The sequence below is a fragment of the Lactuca saligna genome, chromosome 4, assembly GCF_052625555.1.
Source record: "Lactuca saligna cultivar CGN05327 chromosome 4, ASM5262555v1, whole genome shotgun sequence".
In the NCBI taxonomy this organism is placed as follows: Eukaryota; Viridiplantae; Streptophyta; class Magnoliopsida; order Asterales; family Asteraceae; genus Lactuca; species Lactuca saligna.
Genome location: NC_136420.1, coordinates 318,101,551 through 318,115,883, shown reverse-complemented (window position 1 = coordinate 318,115,883; position 14,333 = coordinate 318,101,551).

Sequence of the window (14,333 nt, the reverse complement as noted above, 5' to 3'; positions counted from 1 at the left end):
TTCCCATCCACGTCGGTCTTCTTTTTGAAGATCCATTTGCACCCAACGGTCTTACGTTCGGGCACATAATCAACCAAATTCCAAACTTGGTTATCGTACATGGATTGGATCTCGCTATCCATTGCCTCTTTCCATTTCGCAGACTCCGGGCCTGCCATGGCTTCCTTATAGCTATTAGGTTCATCAAGATTTACTAGTGTACCATCACTAATATACGTGTCCCCTTCGGTAGTAATATGAAAACCATAAAACTGGGGTTGAACTCTAACTCTATCGGAACGTCTGAGAGGTAAGGATTCGTCAATCGGTTCAACCGGAGTTTCCTCCTCGGGTTGAATGCCAGCGGTAGAGGTTCCTTCATCTATCGACTCTTGAATTTCTTCAAGTTCGATTTGCCTCCCACTGTCTCCTTGGCTTATGAGTTCTCACTCTCGGAAAACTCCTCTCCTCGCAACAAAGACAACATTGTCTTTCGGTCTATAGAAGAGATATCCAAAGGATGTTTGCGGGTAGCCGATGAAAATACATCGCTCACTTCGAGGTTCAAGCTTGTCGTGAGTATCTCGTCTTACAAAAGCCTCGCAACCCCAAACCTTGATATGTGCCAACGAGGGAGCTTTCCCTGTCCACATCTCGTGAGGTGTTTTGGCAACCTTCTTAGTAGGGACTCGGTTAAGGATATGGGTGGCAGTCTCTAAGGCATACCCCCAAAAGAAGATAGGTAGTGAAGCACGACTCATCATAGAGCGAACCATATCCAATAAGGTTCGATTACGCCTTTCTGCCACACCATTCAACTGCGGTGTCCTAGGAGGCGTCAATTGCGAAACTATTCCACACTCCTTGAGATAATCGTGGAATTCAAGACTTAGGTACTCTCCTCCTCGATCGGATCGAAGCATATTGATTTTCCTGCCCAATTGATTCTCCACTTCATTCTTGAACTCTTTGAACTTTTCAAAGGTGTCTGACTTTTTGCTTGATTAAGTAGATATACCCATATCTACTATAGTCATCGGTAAAAGTCACATAGAAGCGGTTCCCATCCTTCGTGGTTGATCTAAAGGGTCCACATACATCGGTATGTATTAGGTCCAATAGCCCCTCACCCCTTTCACAAGTACTCGTGAAGGGTGACTTAGTCATCTTTCCAAGTAAACAAGACTCGCATGTGTCATCTTCCCTAAGGTCGAATGATTCCAACACTCCATCCTTTTGGAGTTGTGCTATGCGTTTCTTGTTGACATGTCCAAGACGACAATGCCACAAGGATGCTTTATCCATACTAGTGGAAGAATCAATATCCAAAACATCATTTCCTAAGTTATCAACAATCATAACAGTTTCATATATTCCATTACATGGTATAGCTTCAAAGTAAAAGACACCATTTAGATAAGTCAAAATAGAACCATTCTCATTATTAAAAGAAAATCTAAATCCTTGTCTATATAAACCATGAAATGAAATGATGTTTCTAGCCATTTCTGGCGAATAGCAACAATTGTTCAAATCTAAAACCAAACTATTCCTAAGCACTAAAGAATACACTCCAATCTTGGTCACAGGCGACGATCTTCTGTTGCCCATGATTAGATTGATCCTTCCTTGCTCTACATCCCTACTTCTTCTTAGTCCCTGCACATTAGAACAAATGTGATAACCACAACCGGTATCAAGAACCCAAGAAATAGCATGATTAGAATCGTTAGATTTGATTGTGTATATACATGCGAAAGATGGCTTGATCTTTCCTTCTTTGATCGCTTGCAGGTAATCTGGGCAGCTTCTCTTCCAATGTCCTATCTTGTGGTAGTGGTGGCACTCTGCCTCCTTTGGGTTGGAGCAGAGCTTAGCGGGATCAACTTTGGTCCCACTAGAAGAGGCACCATCTCGGGCTTTCACCTTGCGATAGTTATTCGATGAAGCTTTCCTCTTCTTTCCCTTCCCTTGACCAATAGCCAAGACAGGAGCAGCGGACGGATTGGGAGTAGGTGCAACATACTTGTCCTTGAAGTTGCTCTCAACGACCCTCAAGAGACCTTGGAGTTTGCTTAGGGTGACCTCTTCTTTGTTCATGTGGTAGGTCATCCTAAATTGGTTGTACATCAGAGGCAAAGAGTGAAGCACCATATCGATCGCCAAGTCTTCACCGAAGTCAACATTTAACTTGCGAAGGCGGTCGACATACCTTTGCATCTTTTGCAGGTGCACGGTAAGAGATTCTCCATGACCCATCTTAGCGGAGATCATGTTAGTGAAAATCTCGTAACGCTCTTGTCTCGCGTTTTGGTGGTATCTCTCCAACAAGTCTTGATGCATCTCGTATGGATACATGTCCTCGTAGGACTTTTGGAATTCGGAGTTCATGGTGGCGATCATGATGCAATGTACCTTCGTTGCATCTCGCTCATGAGTTTCAAAGGCGGTGATTTCTTCGGGAGTAGCAACTTCGGGGTTGATTTTCTCGAGCTTCTCATCGAGGACATACTCTTTATCCTCATAGCGAGCAATGGTGCGAATGTATCTTATCCATTCGCTAAAGTTCGTTCCATCGAAGGTGACCTTTTGGCAAAGGCTCATCAACGTGAAAGAACTAGCAGCAGCGTTGTTTGCGTTCGACATCTATAGAAAGGACAAAGATAGATTAGAATAAGAATCCCTAATTATCACCCAATAAGAAAATTAGGGCTAGGATCCAACAATAACATTTACATACTAGAAAAGGGATGTCGTAATCTAACATGCAAATAAATTGAAGGTAAGTGAATGACGATTCACTAATTCTCCATCACAAAACTTAAACTATTAGTCCTAAGTGTTTTTTTGAGAATTCCTAGGTTCGGATGAGATTCATTGAAACTATTCAATGGCATGTTTAAATCTCGATATGCCCCTCTCGTTTGTGACTGGGATGCCGAGGATCACAAAGCGGGTGTGAATTACCATGCAAATTCACATGGTGCCTTCATTGTAAAGATCACCTATTCGATGTGCCGGTAAACCACACACGCTCCATCGAACTATGATAAACAATGAATCACCCTTTTCCACCTTCGCTTAGAACCAATTAGTGTGCCGGTAAACCACACACGCTCCACTAACTTCTTAGCAAGGTGCAAAGTGTAATTTCATGGGATTGCATCAATTCACTTTTCCTAAAGTAACTAAGATTGGGAAATTTTTAAAACGTGTAGTTACTTTGTATTTCTTATTATACTTTTAATGAGAAAATGAGGTTGCCCTATCCTACCCGTTCGGCTAACGACCCTCCACCAATCAAGCAAGCGGTGGGTGTGAGTGTACACCCATTAAGCGCCATTTTATAGGCCGCAACCTTATACCCACCTTATAGATCGGCTTCGTGAATGAGGCCTACTAACGGTAAGACTAGCATTTAGTTATACATATATATATTATTCTAGTAATATCATATTAGTATAGGGTTGTATTTTAAAACTTTTTTTCAAAATCTAGGGTTTGAAATTTAAGTTGTCTAAATTAAAACTTTTAATCACAAATATAAATTTCAAAAAACTTTAGGGTAGGTTTTAAACATTTAAAACATGAAGGATCAAATAACAAATAATTCCAATTAACAATTAATATCCTAATTATCTTTATTTGATTTATCCAAGATTTCTTTTAAGATAATTATCAAAATAATTAATCATTTATCACATAAGGAAATTAAATATTTTATTAGATGATAAAATATCTTTAATTAGATCAAAATAGTAGTCATATATATCAAAAAATCGGATTAGGGTTGATCTAATATGATTAAGGTAAGTTTCCATAAGATAAACATGAAAAAATCCCGGTTTTGCCTAATCTAGACGCTCGGACTCGCCGAGTACAGGCCTACTCGCCGAGTCCACTTTGGAAGTCGCCGAGTACATGACTCATAAACCCAAAATCGAATTTTGCAGGTTTGTTTCAGTTAATCAAGCAACAATTTAAAGAAAACCAAGCTAGGCTCTGATACCACTGATGGGTTTTAGCCATAAGAACTTTCCTATGTGCGCATGCAAAACCCTAATGCTTGGATCTAGGCTTTCTAATTAAACATGCTTTGAATCCAAGACTTCTAATGGCTAATTAGGTTAAATAACAACATTGAAACAGATCTAGAATCATACCTTTGGATTCCTTGTTGATCTTGTTGTCTTGGAGCTTCTAGAGTCACAAATGTCACTCCTGTAATGGCTTACAAACACCAATAGCAAGCAAGATGATTTAGGAGAGAAGAGAGGGGAGGAATTCGGCCAGAGTATCTCTACTTTAGATGGTGTGTCGAATTCCCTCACCCCTAGGGTCTATTTATACTTGTAGACTCCTTAAGGGTTACAACCTAAACCCTAATTGGATAATCTTCTATTAAGGCTATCCAAATCCATTCCATAGATAAGCCTTTGGACGATTTTAGTTATCCTATATCTCATAAAATTCGTCCAAAGCATATCCCAATGGATTTATAGTCTAAAGTTTAACTATCAAACAATTGACAGTTTATACCCCTTTATTTAATTAATCTCTTTAAGTCACCAAATTAATTCCAATTAATTTATGACTTATATATTAATCAAATAACCATATATTATTCCTTATAATATTTACTCTCTCTTAACAAATCATCCATCAAGTTGCTATGGTGAAGGCAACCCAAAAGGACCATGCACAACCGGATCAAATACTTGCCCATTATAGTTGCAGCCTTAGACACTATTCCAACAACTTCTTCCAAAACCTGGAAGTAAAACGCACATCTCTGTCTGAAATCACTACACTGGCACCCCGTGCCGCACCACTATCTCCCTGATATAGATATCGGCGAACTTCTCGGCCGAGATGCTCTCCTGAATAGGAATAAAATAGGCGCTCTTGGTCTATCGATCCACGATGACCCATATGGAATCCACTCCTCGCGCAGTCCTCGGAAGCTTTGTGATAAAATCCATCGTAATATCTTCCCATTTCCACAGAGGAATATCCAACGGCTGCATCTTGCCGTGCGGTCTCTGATGCTTGGCCTTGACCGACCTGCAGGTCAAACACCGCTCGATGTACCACGCCACATCCCGCTTCATGCAGGGGCACCAATAGTCCAGGCGAAGATCCCGATACATCTTCGTCGCCCCTGGATGAATAGAGAATCTGGATTTGTGCGCCTCCTTCATCAAGATCTGGCGTACGCCTCCATGATATGGCACCTACACCCTACGGTGTAGTGTCAATAATCCCCGGCTATCATAATCGAAGGAGGTGACTCGCCCCACTATACGCTCACTCTTCCGATGCTCCTCCTTCACATCCTCCTGTTGAACCTCCCGAATCTGCTCCAACAGGGGAGTCACCACAGTCATCGTCATGCAAACATCCCAGATCGGCGCCGCCTTGCGGCTAAGCGCATCGGCCACCACATTGGCCTTCCTCGGATGGTAAAGGATCTCGCAATCATAATCCTTCACCACGTCCAACCACCGACGCTGCCTCATGTTCAGATTCGGCTGTTCCATGAGGTACCTCAAACTCTTGTGGTCCGTGTAAATGGTACAACGAACCCCGTAAAGGTAATGCCGCCATATCTTGAGGGCGAAGACCACCGCTCCCAACTCCAAATCGTGTGTTGGGTAATTCGCCTCGTAAGGCTTCAGCTGCCTCGAGGCATAAGCAATGGCATGCCCCCTCTGCATCAACACTGCGCCTAAGCCTGAGATCGACGCATCGCAATATACCACAAAATCCTCCACGCCCTCGGGCAGGGCTAAGATTGACGCCTCGCACAATCTCTCCCTCAGAGTCTCGAACGCTGCCTACTGCTCAGGCCCCCATCAAAAGACCACGAATTTCCTAGTCAACCGTGTCACGGGTACGGCTATCTTGGAGAAAGCCTGAATGAACCTCCGATAGTAGCCTGCTAATCCTAGGAAACTCCGAATCTCGGATGGAGACTTCGGAACCTCCCATCTCATCACGGCCTCCACCTTGGCCGGGTCTACTGAAATCCCATTCTGGTTGACGAGGTGCCTAAGAAACTGCACCTTGTGCAACCAAAACTCACATTTGGAGAACTTGGCATAGAAGCTCTCCTTCCTCAGGGTCTCCAAAACCTCCCTCGGATGCTCCTCATGCTCCTCCTGAGTCTTGGAATAAACCAATATGTCATCAATGAAAACTATCACAGACCGATCCAACATCGGTCTATACACGCGGTTCATGAGGTCCATGAACGCGGCAGGAGCATTGGTGAGCCCAAATGGCATCACCACGAACTCATAATGGCCATAACGCATCCGAAACGAGGTCTTCTAGATATCCTCCTCTCTAACCCTCATCTGATGATAGCCTGAACGCAAATCGATCTGGGAGAACCAAGATGCTCCCTATAACTGATCAAAGAGGTCATCAATCCTCGGGAGTGGGTAATGGTTCTTCACCGTTACCTTATTCAGCTCCCGGTAATCTATACACATCCGGAGCGACCCGTCCTTCTTCCTCAGAAACAGAATCGGGGCTCCCCAGGGTGAACTGCTCGGACGAATAAATCCCTTGTCTAGCAGCTCCTGCAGCTGCGTAGACAACTCCTGCATCTCGGGAGGAGCCAACCGATAGGGTGCCTTGGCTATCGGAGCCGCACCAGGAACTAGGTCGATCCTGAACTCTACTTGATGCTCCAGAGGTATTCCAGGAAGCTCCTCCGGGAACACATCGGCGTAGTCTCGCACCACTGGAACCTCGCTCACTGTCACCTTACCCGACTCCCGGGTATCCATAACATACGCGACATACCCCGCACATCCCTGCTGAAGGTAGCGCCTAGCTCTTGCTGCTGAACATACTATAGGTCCATGTTGTGGCCTCTCGTCGTGGATCACCAATTGTCCCCCACTTGGGGTCCTAACCCACAGTAGCTGATGTGCACAATCTATCACCGCCCATTAGGGCTCAACCAATCCATGCCTATAATCACCTTGTTTCCCCGCAACGGTATGGGAACCAAATCCACCAAATAATGCTCCTCAAATAACCTCAAAACACAATCCCTGAACACTGCTGATGATCGCACTGATCGATCATCGGCAATCTCTACCTCTAAAGGGCAATCCAACATGCCCGAGGACTCAGTAAACCTCTTGCTAAGCACAAGGGAAACAAATGACCAGGTGGCACCCGAGTCGAACAACACCTGAACCGGAATACCGTTCACATGGAACGATCCTAATGCATATACACAAAGCACATATCAATAACATAACATCATAAAAATAAAGTAGAGGGAAAGAATCATACCCGTCACCACATCGGGTGCGGCGCGTGCCTCTTCTGCGGTCAGCTGAAACGCCGAGGCTCCCAACGAGTCGCTCACGGACTCCCACCAATCCCTAGCTCGATCACGTAAACACCCTGCCACAAACCTCACCTTCGACCCCTCAGGGCAGAAGCTAATCATCTGTGCAGACTCAATGTCGGCAATCCATCGCCTGGCAGCTATGGGATCCTTCGCCCCATGAAAATCCGGCGCACCGCTGCCCCGAAAGTCCTTGAAGGACAGCGTGCGAGATCCCGACTGGCCAGATGCCATGTTGCTCTCGAATGCCTGGAGGCGATCCTCCATCATCTCTAATATCCCCTCCTTGATCGACCCGAAGATAATGGGGGTCGACTCAAGGATACCTCTGGTGATCTCAGACGCGATGAACTCGCACAAACACTCATCTACTGGCTCGGAACCTGATCCCGAAACCGATCCCTCTCCTGAACTACCAACTGCTAGCCTTGTGCGTAGTACCACCATTCTGAAATACAAAAGAAATAACAACTGTTAGTGATACTAATACCCCTAGAGGAATCACACCCACTACAGGTTCCCTGGTCTTATCTTAGCCTTCCTCGGTTCGGGTACGGATCCTCTGCTTTCAGTAGTACGGGCCCATACTACCTTCCACATCTATCCGTACCTTCCCCAAAGACCGCCTTGACTCAACCAGGTCCCTCCCACTACCGCTGATCACTGCTATTCTTTTCCTAGGCTTTCCCTAGGAAACCTTTGACTCCACCCAACCCAGTCCTCGGTTGTTGAAGGCCTCTTGGTGATTCCAATTAACTATTACCTGAATACAATCACATGTGACGAGGCTCGGGTAATCCTTCAAGTAAGGGACTCATCTCTACAACGGTTAGGACTCAAACAAGAGCTACGCAATAGAGTCAAATCCAAGACTCTGAGATTATTCAACCCTGATCACATGTGACCTTAACGTATTCACCTAACAGTTAACTCCCATCACTTCAAATCCCACATAGCACAAAAGCAAACAACATTTGGACATAAGGAAAACAATCTCAAGCAACTCTATCCTCATAATGGGGAAGCTGTACTAGCATACAACGCTAAGCTCATGCTATCAGGCATAACCTAAACAGGCTATCTTACTGTTGTCTACTCAATCCTAGCATGCAATTTCATATACTAAGGCACACAAAGCAGGCACATAAGGCATCAATCCTAGATCCTTAGTCCTATTCTAGCATGCTGTTCTACAGGAACTGGTAAACATATATAAACTTGTATGGGTACATTGGGGAATACTTACTTGAGCTCGGCCGGTCGCGCACATCACACACTTGTTCTTCCTTAAAACCCTTTACTTAGCCTTTTAGAAAACATTTTCTCTTTCCAAAATCTTTTAATCCCTTGATTTGAGTTCGAACACCCCCAAAGGTGTGTCCGAATCCCTCAAACCAAGGCTCTGATACCAACTTGTAACACCCCAAAAATACGAGCCAAAAAATTTATTTTTAAAAACATATATTTAGCAAGCATTCGAATTAAAACGTTTACTGATCATAAAATTTTATAAAAATATCACATGTCTGGAAAACATTTCATAAAAACATAATAATGTCAGAGTACAATTTCCCAAGAAGATCTCACGATGCGGAATACGAAGCATGTGTGTGATGGGACGCTACGGCGCCAACTCTTTCCCCTTCGAAGAAGAGATACCTGAAATCAAAACCAAAAATTGTAAGCACAAAGCTTAGTGAGTTCCCCCATCATACCACATACCATACAATCACGTATCCTACATATTTCCAGGCATTTCTGGGGTGCCCGACCTACCCGGTACGGCCATTCTGGGGTGCCAACCTACCCGTGTCAAGCCATTCTGGGGTGCTGACTACCCATGTCAAGCCATTCTGGGGTGCTGACTACCCTTCAGTCCTAACTATCGAACCTCGGGGACTATTTCACCCCCTACTGCTACTATCATATATCATAACATAACATTTTATCAGACATATCTGGGGTGCCTGAACTACCCTTCGGTCCTAGCACCCGAACTCGGGGATTGGTCCCCTCCTACTACCTCTATCACATATAACATAACAAACCAGCATGCAAACATATAATCACATACTGTCAGACGTATCTGCGGTGTCTGACTACCCTTCGGTCCTAACAACCGAACTCTACTACTATCACAAACAACATATCATGCTAGCATATAACATATCAGGTAGTAGCAAAACCTAGATGATATCACAAAGACAATCATCTATCATACATCTCCTACTGGTGGGTCGACATTGTGGCCTTAGACCCACCGCTACTGGAAGGTAACTCACCTCGGAAGTAGCTGCTGAAATCTGCTTGCTGGGCGTCTAACTGCTGGATCGCAAATCCTCTGGCTATAAACCATAAACATAGGTTAGACACCCATAAATACCATTAGGTCAAAAGACTGACCCTCCCTTGGCCCAAGGTTAATCCCTTGGTCAAAGTCAATGCCCGTTTGACTGGACTCGCCGAGTCCTTTCCCTAGTAACCCGGTCCTGCCCAACCAGACCTTCTTCCCACTCACTGAATCACTCTTCATTCGTGACTTGGGACGATTGAACTGACTCGTGACTCGACTCGCCGAGTTTGAAGAACAACTCGCCGAGCTCCAGGCAATCTTCATAGGACTCACCGAGTTGTTCATCCAACTCGCCGAGTCTAAGGCCATCTTCATGGAACTCGCTGAGTTCCTCCTTGGGACTCGTCGAGTCCCTATGACCCATTTCCCATATAGGCCAAATCTGAGACATGCAACGCTTCAAAACCATAGATCCATGTCCCTTGAGCATGATTATCACGTAAAGTTGCAAACTTTACGTGCATACATGGCCCTATAAGCTAAAAAGGCCAAAACCAAGCTCTTCAAGAGGTCATAGACTCAATGGGGACCTTAATCACTTCAACCACAGGAACTTTATGCTACTAATTCATCCAATAAGTCCAGATCAGAAGTCCTTTCGGATCATTAAGCACCACACATGGAGTTTGGTGATCTAGGGCTTGAAAACCACCAATTTGGGACAAAAATGGCAACTAATGATCTAAAGATCAAGGTAGAGACTTTTCTACCTGAATGGAAGCTTCTCCCTACTTAGAGTTCGGATCTACTCCTTTCCTTGCACTCTTCAACCACCTCTTTCTCCTTCTAAGCTCAAATCTCCTTCACAAGGCTAAAAACTCTCTCTAGATCAATAAGGGGGGCTAGGGTCTCACTCTAATGCTCTATGGAAGTGTTAGGGACAAAGGAGGCCATGATAGGGTGTTTAAATACGGTGCAAACACCCGGATTAGGGTTTTTGCCCAACCAGAGCCTACTCGCCAAGTCTGGGGACCGACTCGCCGAGTCCAGAGTCCAAATCCCGCTCCTTGACCCACTCCTACTCGGCGAGTTGGCCCATCAGCTCGCTGAGTCCAAGGCAATATATATATATATATATATATATATATATATATATATATAAAGAAAATAAATATCAAGGAATATGTACCGGGGACCAGGTGCTACATTACTGATATGTCCTTGGGCTCCAACACAAACCGAACACTCGGTCCCCACAACCTACATTACACATCGCCAAATGGACGTTACAGACAATATGACTTGTTATGAACGAATATAAATTCAAATACATTGTACATAAGTATCGGAACCATATACCAGGAAACATGCAAAAGAAAAGGTATGGAACAATAAAATAACAAGGAAAGGACAAGAGACGTGCATGTATGTAGACTGAATAATAAATGAAGGATCGGTCAAGACTATAAACTCTTCTAACAACGAGCATCTTATAAATACCCCAAAGAGATGATATCCGAGGCAGAGTAAGGTAAGGCAAAAAAGAGATAGCATACATAGCATTAAGGTAACACTAAAAATCGCAATCTAATTTAGGCATCAGAGAGCTAAGTCGGGGTCCAAATTAGATTGCTATTTCATTTTCGAAGGCCATAACCCTCGGTTGGACCCCGGAATGACGAAATCTAATTTAGCATTAAGGTAACACTAAGAATTGCGATCTGAAGGCCATAACCCTCAGTATGGTTTTCTGATGCCTAAATTAGCTCCTGAGAATATAAAGAATGATGAAATCGGACTTATAATGAAGATGTTATGATCTTCAGAAGATTGGCGACTCTTGAACCTAGCCGAGTATGTTAGGTCTATGCTTGGAGTACGCCGAGCGTACTGGATAGTGTAACATCCCAACTCCCATGTATAATATTTATATATTTTTTTATGAGTTGAATGAGCAACTTGTCAAGTTAGATGCCCCAACTCATCGAGTAAAGACAGATTTGGCCACGTGGGTTTTACGACAAACTCGACGAGTTGGAGCGACTAACTCGATGATTTGGCGCTGTTAGATGAAACCCTAATTCTTTGGGGTTGTGTCCTATTTAGAGGACCTTAAGCCCTCATTTCCGCCTCACCAGCCAGCTTACTCCCCTGTGTGAAACCCTAATCGTCTATATTGATCTAAGAGAGAAAGAGAACTAATCTTTAGGCATTTTAGTGCACTATTGGAAGAGAAGAGAAGAGTTGAAAGCAAGGAACGAGAAGGGACTATTGGATCCGGTGTTCATCCACCTTTAGCTTCTGTTGGAAGGTAAAAGTCACCACTTTGCTCATCATATGGATTAGATCTCGTTGCTAGGAAGCTTTTAAGGCTTTTTCCATATTTCCTTAAGACTTTGAGTGATTTGAACCTGCTAAGAGATTGAGACTTCAGATCTGGACCTTGTGAGGTCCCTTAAGCCCAAGGGTCCAAGCTTTATCAAGGTAGAGGAGATTTTTATTGCTTAGGACCCTAAATGGAATTTGTTTTGGCATTTCAAGCCCTAAGTGCCATGCATGGATGTAAAAACTTGCAGCTTTAACCACTTGGGTTGTGGTGACTTGGTAAGGCATGTGGAAGATATGGTGGATAACCTATTGACCCATGTTCAAATCCTGGCACCACTCAGCCCTTGTGGCCATGGAGGTTCGCCTGCAGTGACTCCAGGGCATGAAGCAAAGCTTTATATTTGCAGCGGGAGATTAGTCGGTGCGCGAAAGCTGGCCCGGAAACCCTCGTTAAGATAGTTCCCTTTCCAAAAAAAAAAAAACTTGCAGCTTTACGTGGTATCTCAGCCTTGGGAGGTTAGATATAGAGATTAGGGTTGTAATTCTACCTTAAAACGTCTAAATGATAACATAGACTGAAGGGAATCGCAAAGTCAGTGAGCTTACTCGACGAGTCAGCTAGGGTTTTCCCCGACGAGTCTGGACATGAGTAACTCAGCGAGTTGATGAGATAACTCGATGAGTTAAGTTGGATTTTCAGGACATTTATAAAGAAACGAGGGGACTCGATGAGTCACATAGATACACTCGACGAATCAGGTCAACATGGACTGTTGACTCGAGTGTTGACTTATGTTGACTTTAGGGTTTGGTCAAGATAGGGATTATAGGGACCATGGAGGGGTAAAATGGTGTTTTACCTAGCCCAAGAGTTAGAGAGACAAAATATCTTGGTTTATTTAGAGTTGTGAATGAAGTTTTAATTGGAGATATTATCGTATGTGTTAGGCGGAGGCTAGATTGGTGATTCGTGTACGAGCTTTATTTGCTTTCTTACGAGGTGAGTCTTCTCATTATACTTACCTAGAGTGGTAATCTTTGTGTGACCGGAGGGTCTTGTGTGCTTATATTGAGTATTATGATATCATGCATTATGTCTTTGTGATTTATGTTGTGTATTATTCCGAGCTTACTGAGTTAGGACCGAAGGGTCCACCCGAGTTGTGGGACTAGAGGGTTCCACTGAGACACATTGACAGGAGGGTCTTATTCGAGTATATCCATGAGAGGTTAATGAGATGTGTGTGGTATATCCACTGAGACACATTATGATATTTTGGGGAACTCAGTCAGATACATTTAGGGTAAAATGACCATTTCACCACTGCTTAAAGTCAATATCCTAATCAAAGTCAACTTCCAGTTGACCTGACTCGCCGAGTTGGGCTGTCAACTCGTCGAGTCCCTATCCTTTCTTTTATCCTTCTATCCGACTCCACTCATCGAGTTTAGCAAAGACTCGATGAGTTCCCCTTCTATAATGACATCTAGTCAACCTTCATCTGACTAGCCGAGTTGTATGAACAACTCGTCGAGTCCTCTTTCATCATATGAACACGTCCAGACTATGACTCACCAAGTTGTATGAACAACTCGCCGAGTCTGTTCTTGTGGGTAAGGAGATTGCCTTGGACTCACTGAGTGTGTTCTAACACTCGTCCAGTCCCATGGTTTCCGAATTATGGCTATGTCTCAATACGTCGAATCAATCCTATGGACTTGTCTAAATCCTTGCTATCATTCAGCTGGGCTCCTTTGAACCATAAAGATTAGGGACTCAAGCCTCGGACTCGCCAAGTTCCAAGAATAACTCGTCGAGTCGCCTATTGTCGAAGTCCATAACTCAAGTTCTGGTGTACAACTCTCATCCAAAAGGTAGATCTAGGCTTCTAAGGTTGATCTAACACATAAAGTTATGAACTTTACGTGCATGCATGTATCATTGGTGCTTAAAAGGACAACAATGGGGGTTTTAGAATGCATGGGGTTCTCATGGCCCTAAAGATGGCACCTTTATGCCATGAGGACCCTTCAAGGTTCTAGATTTGATGGTGAATCGACTTGGGATGTCCAAATCCCAAGAGTCAAGCTTCTTAGCCCAAGATAAGCATAAGAAGATATAGGAAATCATAAGTCAAGAGGGAAGCTTTATTACCAGAAAGTGAAGAGAAATTGATGTTGGTATTGGATCTACTTCTTTTCCCTTAATTCTTCTTCCTTCCAACTCTTCCACTAGCTACAAGATGCACCAATAACTCTCAAAATCACCAAGTAATCTCAAGCTCTCATATGGGGAAATAGGGTTTCGAGATTAATGCTCTGGAGGTGATAAAGGCTAGACTTGAAACCCATAATGTTTCT